Source organism: Scomber japonicus, chromosome 5 (genome assembly GCF_027409825.1).
Source record: "Scomber japonicus isolate fScoJap1 chromosome 5, fScoJap1.pri, whole genome shotgun sequence".
NCBI classification, from domain to species: Eukaryota; Metazoa; Chordata; class Actinopteri; order Scombriformes; family Scombridae; genus Scomber; species Scomber japonicus.
The window spans coordinates 32,325,651-32,335,953 of NC_070582.1; the positions used below are offsets into that span (position 1 = coordinate 32,325,651).

General features: G+C 40.8%; 1 protein-coding gene across 1 annotated transcript in view; it reads right to left on the minus strand.

Annotated features, from left to right (window-relative positions):
* LOC128358679 (solute carrier family 45 member 3) overlaps nt 1–8,296 on the minus strand; it is a 34,284-nt gene extending 25,988 nt beyond the window's left edge. Inside the window, exon 1 of the mRNA XM_053319033.1 lies at nt 8,208–8,296. The gene's annotated coding sequence lies outside the window, so the exon portion shown is untranslated. The remainder of the gene's footprint in view (nt 1–8,207) is intronic.
* Between the last annotated feature and the right edge of the window lie 2,007 nt (nt 8,297–10,303).

Here is a 10,303-nt window from a genome sequence, read left to right on the forward strand (position 1 = left end):
CCATGTATACCCATTAGTTGGAAAAGTAACACCAGAAACAGCAGCAGAGAGAGCACTGCTTTCAAGTTCTCTGAATATTTTCATCATTCTTGCTGGTAGCATCTCTTCCTGGAAAAAAACAGCTTGAGTACAGGAGATGAGCTGAGCTACTGTCCTCTCACAGGAACATGTATTGACTGCTGTAGAACAAGCAGAGAGATACTCACAGGGTTCAGACAGAGATGCTGTTAAAAGTCCACTGAGGATCAAAATCTATTACTTATAGCATCCTTTAGAAACATCGCCTCTGACTTTAGGGGACATTTGTGGACAGTGTGTCAGTTAATTAAGCTATCAGATCAAGGGTGTGGTAAACAAACTGTAACTAAATACTAATATGAGACAGATAGCATATTTAGTGAAGATAAAAATGCAGTATGTTGGTTTATTCATATAAACAGCAATATTAATCACATTTAATTTCACCTGAGGCAGAATTTTAATTTCAGCTCAGTCTGGAGCTTTATGAATCAATAAATGAGACACTTTCTGGTTCATTTAACATGACACCTACTCAATCAATCCAGGCTTGTCTTACACTAAAATTAAAAGTTGTGGATGTTAACTTGGGTGAAAAAAGATGTCTGAAGATAAGCCCCATCTGGTAAAAACAGGATGTGGTACCATTTTTTCCCCATTGTGTCATGTTACCTAGAGTTGTCTCCATAATTGTGTAATGCCCAACCAATGTCAAGTAGCAGTGTGTGTGTGTGTACGTGTATGTGTGTTTGTGTCCCCAAAATGTATTTAAACTATCAAAAAGATGGATACACCCTGGTTTTAAGAATGAATATGGATAAAAGCTAACTTTACTAGCTTTCTTCTTATATTCAGCAGTTAACAGTGGTTGTAGTTTGCCATTACAGGCCTGTGTTTCCTTATTAGATTACATCCTTTACAATGGGACTACTGCTTATGTGCGCCTTTCATTGTTGATGCTGAGACATTATACTGTTTAGCCCTACAGCCGTGTTATAGAAGACACTGGTTGGTGGTGTTACAGCGTTTTTGCACTTTCTTGCAATTGTCAGGGATGAAGACAAGTTAGCTAACCATTCTTGGAAAAATAGCAGTACTCGATCACCCGGTGACTTGAGTGCCGAGAGACATTACCGAGAAGAAATAGTGCAGGGAAGTACCTCAAGCTGCTTTTTGAGAAACTGGAAACATGAGGTCATGAACCTTACAGCTGCATGGATACAGTTAATACAGCAGTACACAGAGGACTGGCAGAAAAAGAAGGACAGATGCACATCAACAGGTCCGTCTTCCCTTTTTCCAGCTGTTGTCAGAGTGAGAGCGGCCCCAAGGCACAATGATTAACGCCTCAGTCAAAAGCTACACAAACCAGATGGTAAAGATGGAAGAGAAGGGCAAAGTCCCCTCTCTCTCTCTAACTAGTAGCATACACAGGAAGTCATGAACCCCCCCAACACACACACACACACACACACACACACACACACACCAAAACTCTCCTCATAAAACTAATCTTGTGCACACACACGTTTAAATCATTTTTAATAAACATCCTGCCCACAGTCATGAACTTCTGTGCAGGCAAACCCTAATCATATATAATGTAGCCTTTTCCTTTAAAAAAAAACAAAAAACAAAAAACAAAAAAACAGGAGCAGCAGCATGAAAACACAATTATACAATAGGACACGTTTTACAACATTACTATCTTTGTGTACCCAGCCCATAAAAAGGCCGACTAAAAGGCGGAAGGCTACTCTAGGCCTGCTGGGAAAAATAAGAAATGTCAATCAGCGGCTTTAAAAGACGAAAAAGCCTGCCAGGAACAGAAACATGTAATCAAGACAAATCTTTCCTTTTCCTTCATTTTAATCATATCCTCTGAAGCTTGGACAGGACACTCGATATCAAACTGCCCAAACAAGATCACAAGAACGATATTGTTTACCATCAACTATGATGGAACGGCAATTCCATTAGTTGCGTGTGTGCGAGCGACACACACACACACACACACACACACACACACACACACACACACACACACACACACACACACACACACACATAGCTGTCAGTGACCCGTCATAGCTCGATCTCACGAGTTCGCCGTACAAAACATTTCGGACAAAACAAAAACAAAAAAACACACTGGTCTGGCAGAAACAAGCGTCGGAGCACGCACGCACATATTGACTCAAATCATGAGCTTGATCCTTTCACAAGGCACAGAGCATCTCACATATCAAAGGTCTCCCTCAAACACTCAATAGCATCCCTTTCAGCTTGCTACATGAAAGAGAACACTGTGGTGTCTTATAATATGCAGTTTTCCCCCCCTCCTCCTCCTCCACCCCCCCACCGACCCCCCTGTTTTCATAGAGCCAAACTTGAAAGAGGGCTAAATCAAGTTGGAAAACCTTTCTCTGTTCCCTTTTGCTCTGTGTTTCCTGATAGCTTCAAGTGAGACTTTATCAGGAGGTAGCAGGGTTATTCATAATTTGGCACACTAAAAATGCCTTACCAGATCTGCCACTTTACATGCTCTCTGGGGCGTCTCGCGAGTCAAGAGAGAGAGAGACAGAGAGAGAGTGTGAATATGTATTGCGAACATCTGGCCAAGTCCTTATCACCATGGGAAAAATGTCTAAGGACAAGCCTGTGTTATCCCTGCTGCAGGGCCCATACTTGTGTCATCTGGACCTCAACTGTGGTTTAGCAGCCATGTCAAACCGTCAAAGTAATGCCTCTCATTAATGGGGAATTACGGAAAGGCGATAGGCTCGTCCGCCTTCTGTTCTCCGCTTTTTTTTCTCGTGAGAGCTGGACCTCGAGGCTGTTTTGCCTTCAATGCCACGCAGTCCCCTCCACACTTGAACCATGCAGGCAGAACTAAGTAAAGTCAGTAAATTGAATTAGGCTAGGAGAGGCAGTGTGTGTGTGTGTGTGTGTGTGTGTGTGTGAGTGAGTGAGTGAGTGAGTGAGTGAGTGAGTGAGAGAGTAAAGATAATATGCAAAGAAAACAAAACTGCTTCTAGTTCTAGACATGGGATTTCTGATTCAATAGAGTACATGTAAACCCTGAGTAACTCCTGACATATCGAATGCTTATTTTTCCTTTTCCTTTAAGACGTGAGACAGAACACCCCCCCCCCCCCCCCAGACAGACAATTACTCCTGCCAGCCAAACTCACTGAAAAACATTTACATTCCCAAAATATACTTAAACGATCCAGGTTTTTTAGAAAACCGCTCCGCTTCTTGGCATGTTCTGCTCATTGTGTTACAGTGCATTTAAGTTTGAATGACAAAAATACAGAGCAAGCAAATCAGGATGAAAGAGAGAAGCAGTTAGCCAAGCAAGCCACTAGAGAACTGAACCGGTGCCAATGCGCCCACACACGTTGGCATGGAGGCGATTTGAAGCCAGACTGAAGAGAAGATAGGGAATATTCATGTCTTTAATCAGACCGGATATTAAAAGAGTGCAGATAACCTAGATGTCTGGATTGAATATGCCTCGCTTTGCACCAGTTAAAAAGTTAGCCGTGATCATAGGAGTGGTCCCGCGAGGGTCTCTCTGACAGAAGCTCTGCCCCACGCATCCAAGCTGTCAGAAGACTTTAACGTCTACCTTTGCCACAGATACAGAATAGATATTTTATAATGAATGAACAGATTCCTGAACTTTAAAATCATATCCTAAAGGAAATTGTCTGGTTAAATTCCTGGCAACAACCATGAGAAAGAGGCCATAATGCCAAAAACAATGGGGGAAAAAAAAAGCTGAATGATAACAATGTCACAAAGGTGACATTCCTTGGTGGTAGGGTAGCTGTCATCCCTTCTTTCAGCTTTGGCCCATTAGAGGAGTCTGTAAGCGGCCTTTCTCTCTGGCCCAGCTGGCTGCGAAGCACTATTACAGGGAAGCTGTTTGGACTTTGACCCTGCAGCCTGCAGAGAGCTGGGAAAAAACACATTTGCACTCCTCTGCTTCCCGTCAATGAGAGAGAACCAGGAGAAGAAGCGAGAGAAAGAGAAAAAAAAAGAAAAAAAGACAGGTTGCTTAATATTCAGTCCCTTTCTCCTGCTGTTAGTGAGTTATGGCGCTCTAATAATGTGCATTCCAGCACTTGCGAGATGTTCAAATCTTGCAGCAGGTGTTGTGTGTTGCTTTTGATTGCTTGTTGTCCTCCGGGGGGAAAGGGGTGGGGGTGGGGGGGTACACACCAAACGGAACGAGGAAAGAGGGGAAAAAAAAAAATCTAACACTTTTTCCCCTCATCAACTTTCTTTTGCCATTACCGTTTCTCTCCTCCCTCCTGTTACAACAAATGAGCTCACTGTTTTTACAATGATTAGCGCTTGAGGGACACATTCACTTCAGCAGTTAAAACGCACAAGGCCCGAGTAGTACCAATGTTTGCCTTAAGATAACAACAAAATACACCACCGACAGCGCCCCCCCCCCCCCTCTTAAAATTGGAGTTCACACAGAGATAAAGGAAATAGAGGCAGCCAGCGTGGATTTTGTCAATATAAAGCCAACAGCTCAAGTTACATGAAACACACCCCCCCACCCCCTAAGGCAGCTGGTCCAATGTAAGTGCAAGGTAGATCTAATCTAATTTCCTACAGGCATACAAATAATTAAAAAAGTAAATATAACCTTTTATCATGCGTGAAACTGAGATGTAGCAACAACCATGAAGGGAGGATAAATCTCAGGTGACACACACACAATATAAAACCAGTGGGAAACACATTTAGTCAGTGAAAGCACCATCACCTGACTAATCTGACTAAACTGGGACATGAAAGTTAAAACCTGACAGCGATGTAAAGAAATAGGATTGTCACAAGAGCTGTAACGCCCCGTCCCGTGCTCATGTGATGTGCCAGACGAGCATTGTGCAGATGGCATACCTGTGATTGTTCCTGGCTACACATGATACCAGAGTGACAGCCAATCACACAATGCTTTGAAGAGGACACAGGGCTTAAAGAGAAAAGAAAGCCCCTCCCCACCTTTTTAAAACTTCCTAAAAACCATTCCAGCAAAAACCTCCTCCCTATTAGGAAGCTTTAAAAAAAAAAAAAAAAAAAAAAAAAAAAAAAATCACACTCGCCACATAATCCACCACCTGTCTTCAGAAAACATACGCGGGAGTGCAGGGCCGCGATTTGTTGACAATCCAGGTACACAAGTGAAGCATGGGGAGGGAGGGGGAGGGAGGGGGGGTGCGCTCCGAGCCCAAGATAAACAGCCTACGACTGATTAAAAACTGCAAAGCCTTCAGTGTAGCTTAAGTAGCTTGGTGTCCTCGACGGAAGGTGATTATCCTGTGCTTGGCTTGAGGAAGGGTGGTGGTGGTAGTGGTGGTGGAGGTGGAGGAGGGAGGTGGGGTGAGGGGTATATTAGACTGTCAGAAAGCAGTTAGAGTACAACCAGCTGGTCTAGCCACAGCATCCTGGGTGAAAAAAAAGAAGCATTTCTATCACTGTGGAGCAGATGAGCTCTGCAGAGAGCAGAGCAAATCCCTCCCGGGGCAAAACACACAGAAAGTAGTGAGAGGTATGAATGAGGCTGCTCAGAGACAACACACCAGTTTGATCATTGTGCAGCAGGCGCATTGATCATCGGGGGGGGGGGGGGTCGTACTTTTAGATAAAAAGGTAACACACCCGAGAAATCCCCACTGCTATTTTACAGTTCTAACATGGGAGCTAGTTCTATGATTTGTGTAGTTATTTAACCGCTTACATACTGTTTGACATTTGACAGCTGTAAAAACACCCCAAATGTCTTTTACTCTGAAATTTGATGACTTTTAAATATTGTTAAATGTTATACTTTTGTATAGGTGCTACACATTTTTGTCCATTGAGGCTGTTCTGGGTCAAATTTGACCCGTATATATTGACATGTCTTTTTGTTAAATAAGTAGTTAATAGTTTTAATAAGATAGTAGTTATGAGGATGTTTTAAATGATGCAGCATTGAAGACTGATGACTCATGTCTTAGGTAAAATAGGACATGGTATTGTGTGATAGTAGCTGTTTTTTCTCCAAAAATGAATGATGTAAAACCTAAAAAAATACACTCTAAACACATCTGTGGTTCAAAATTTGGTATGGACAGTTGTTAATGAGGTGATTCTTAGAGTGGGTCAAACTTCACCTGGAACATACCTGGGTGTAGAATATGAACAGCATGTAAGAGTTAAGGAAAAATGGCAGTTTCAGGGTTTTGGTATACAAGGTTAACCAGATACTGAGGAAAGAAGAGAAGAGAAGAGAAGAGAAGAGAAGAGAAGAGAAGAGAAGAGAAGAGAAGAGAAGAGAAGAGAAGAGAAGAGCTGCCGGGGCCAACGGGACTAGAAGAGAAGAGTCTATTTTCAAGCGCAGAATGAATAACACACTTGAGTGGTCCATGGAGAGGGGAAAGAGGTCTTTGTGTAATGGCAGAGTCACGGTCACGGTGACAATAAAAGTCCCTCTGTCATGGGCTAGAGCTGTTTAACCTTTTGATCCTCCTCCCTCTCAATGTGGGGTTTGAGGCTTTTCAAAAGGGTTCTAGTACAAGCCAAAGATTCACTAAGAAAAAAAAACAACCAACCAACAACTTTTAGCTCTTCCCTGGCGTTTACCTTGTTTACATGTAGTTTACATTGCTGCTATGTTAGTCTGCAAATAGAGAAAGTAAAGTTGTCAGAGAGTGGCTTTAAAAAAAAAAAAGAAAAAGTGAGAAGAAAATAAGAAGAAGGATGTATTGTGTCCACTCAGAAGCAACAAAAGCTTTTAACTTTTTTTTTTTTTTGTAATTGGGAAAAGTCAATCCAATCAAACAGTGGATTTCATTCCATGTAATTTACAAAAATGAGTAACTGTGCATCACTGAGTGAATAACAAACTCATAATAAACACCTAATAATTGCTGGAGGCTATTTTGACAAGGATTACTGCAAAAGGTATCAGATGTGCCAGTCACACTACAGTCACAGTTGCTTAATATTAAGTTGATGACACCATATTAAAAAAAAGAAAGTGTCCAGTCATTATAGCAAATAAGGAAAGTTTCTGTCAGTATCTGATCAGGGTACCAAAGACGTTCAAAGATCCTGACCAGATTAGATTCACTCGGAATTTGTAGACAAGAGCAGTGAACGCTTCATTTTTTTTCCAGCTTTGGCAACTACACAGCTGAAAAACTCCTGTTAATAATAATGTAATGTTTTCCTCTCATTACACTTTTTCCCTTAAAAATCCAATACAGTAAGTCTTTAGCCACGTGAACAATACAAGATGCTGTTCATTTGCCAAGAATTGTGGTCACAGCTGCATCAGCATATCTGAACTCAGTTGACTCACACAAACACTGAGACCTTGAATCAGGCAACAGTGTCCACACACACAAGTAACATTATGACCATATCTCTTAACATTTTTGTTTACTATTGGAAGTACGCCCTACTTCATTAGTGTTTTCAATATGATTTATTTAAAAAAGAGCATCACTGACTGAATGATAAACTGATCATAAACACACAATAACTACTTGAGACTATTTTAACAAGGATAAATCCAGAGTTTGGGTGCAACTTTTCTGAACAGGGTGTCCTTAAACGCCTCCTCCTCCTTCTATTCATGTGTCAAAACAGCGGGGGTCTTGCCAACACGGCTACATGTTTACAGCGAACAACACGGAGGCTTTCATGTAGGCAGAAGCAGGTTTTATCGGTCGGTAACGTATCGCTACATGAGTGAGCGGGGAGCATGGTGGAGCATGGTGGAGCAGGAGCAGCAAGGCAGTAGGAGCAGCGACGCAGACTGGGGGGGAAAAAACTTCCAGAAAGCACCACGCTACTGGCTGGAGCCCGGCTATAACGATACACATTTCAGCCCAACGCAGTCCCTCTCTCTTCCCGTCCTCTTTTTAAAGCGCGGCTACATCACTGTTTCTGGCAGGCAGAAAAAAACCGAGCGACACACGCTGACGTGTGGGTCAAAATTTAAACCCTGTTGTCTGCAGTTTCATCGCGGTGGAGAAGAGCCTCACATACAATGAAGAAGTTTTAACCGACAAAGTGAAGCACCGCTGTATTCGTGTATTATAAAAAAGGTAAGGAAGCTGTGGAAATAAAAGATGTTAGTCCATTCAAACATTTTTTTAAAACGTTAACTTCACCTTAAGTTATGCGCAGCTCCGGGAAATCCGTGCAGCAACTTGCTCGTACCCGACGTATTTACCGCTGTTGCTCAACTTGAGGAGAGCCAGCAGCGGCCAATCTGTGACAGCCGTGTCAAGCGTCCATAATCACAACCGTAACTTCCGCTTTCGACTTTCCAAATAAACGTACCAAAGCACGGCTGGCAACAATATTTGCTGTTTGTACGAATTAATAATTCAATATAAACAATAAACTGACCGAATAAGTAATCTCAGAAGAGCTCATAATAAATCATGATGTCAACTAAATATAGATTTTAATGTTGTACAATGCAGTGTTTCACGAGACTGAAGTGGCACACCAGCTTTTATTTTTTTAAGCAAAACAAATGGCATGTTCCGGTAGTATAACCTGTGGCATGAGAGGAAACTGCTGTAAACAAACAAACATAAACACACAATTAAACACATGAATACATGAATAACTAAATAAATAATAATTAAACAAACAAATACATACATACATTAATAAATAAATACATAATGTTTTTATACCTTGGTTTTGGGTATTGGCCAATACTGGTACCAGTGCTTAATTAATAAGCTATATATCTCACTGTGTGGAAGAGACTGGGGTCATTTTTTTATGGATAAGGCAACAACAAGCCTGACTTAAACATTGCTTTTCTAACTTTGTTAAAACAAAATGTAACAAATAAATACAAATTTACTCAACTGTTATTATCAAAATGAGTGTGTACCAGATCCAGCTGGTTGAGTCAGTATCAGCAGATATCCAATATCAGTGTCAGTATGTGGTGCATCTTTAGTTTTTATTTAGTCAAATGTTTTCTAAAACGCTTCTGATATTATTTGTTGACTCCCAATTACAACTTTTTCCTCAATCAATCTTTTGATTACACGTCTTACACTGCACTGTAACTTTTATTCTCCTGTTTTATCTTATTAAATTTTAGCTTATTTATTTCCCATTTTGTATGTCTTTTTATATTTTGCGTTGCTTTTATATTGTCTTGATGCCTTCTATGGTTTATGTAAAGCGCTTGCTGAAATGTGCTATAAAGTTGCTTTGCCTTATTACTCCTAAAATTCACCCTGCTTCAGATAATACAACCTTTACTCAATAATAATAAACAGGTTTGTGTTTTCAGCTGTAATACCACATCGTTTCATCTGAAAATTACTAATAGTTTAGTTTCCTCATTTATACTTCATGGCGTTGGTTCACTTGATAAAGCAGAAATAGCATCATCTGACCATAATCACACAATTTCAAAAACAACAACCACCTTTTTCTATGAAACTGTGTAAAAATGTTGTACTGGTTAGTCTCTAATCTTCACCCATTCAATTCAGCATCCAAATGTAGGAGTTCCATCTGTCTATTACTCACAAATGTAATGTCTTTTCCTTCTTATTCACACTATTGTGTAATTCCAGAGTAAAAATAGAAGTAGAAACTGACAGATTGCTGTCCAGTCAGTGCTGGCACGCACGCTCCACAGACTCGCAGTTCCCAGGGAAGTCGAATTAGGCGAGGTACATTCCTTTGAAATCAATTTAGATCTAATAATTTTGCTCTGTCAGGGTAAATTTATGCACAGAAAAATCTTGCTTTTTGTCTCCGGAGGAAGGACAAACTACTAACATATAAATAGCATTTCTTCTTATGAAATGTGTTCCATGACATCCTCTTTCCTGTAACAATCACTGTGGTTTTCCTCAGTTGATCCATACACATAAATGTAGTGACTGTAATGTAATCTTGCTTTTAATTCCAATTAACTACTGATGAGTGTCCACTTGGACTGGTTTGAAACAATGTTACCTTTAAGATGGATACATTTATGGACTATCACATGCCATGTTAATTTTCCTCTGGTCATGTGACTGGACATCTTCATCCAACAAATGTTTCCACCAGAGAGCCTTTGGTTTCACTACTGTTGAGCTAATAGCAGGTGTCTCATTGTACTGTCGTTCTTTACATCTTTATGAATGAATACTTTACATGTCCAGTTTGTGAAAGTTAATATGTGTCTCTAATCACAGCACAGAGAGAGCAGAGAGCTCAACTATCGTGCTGAATCGGC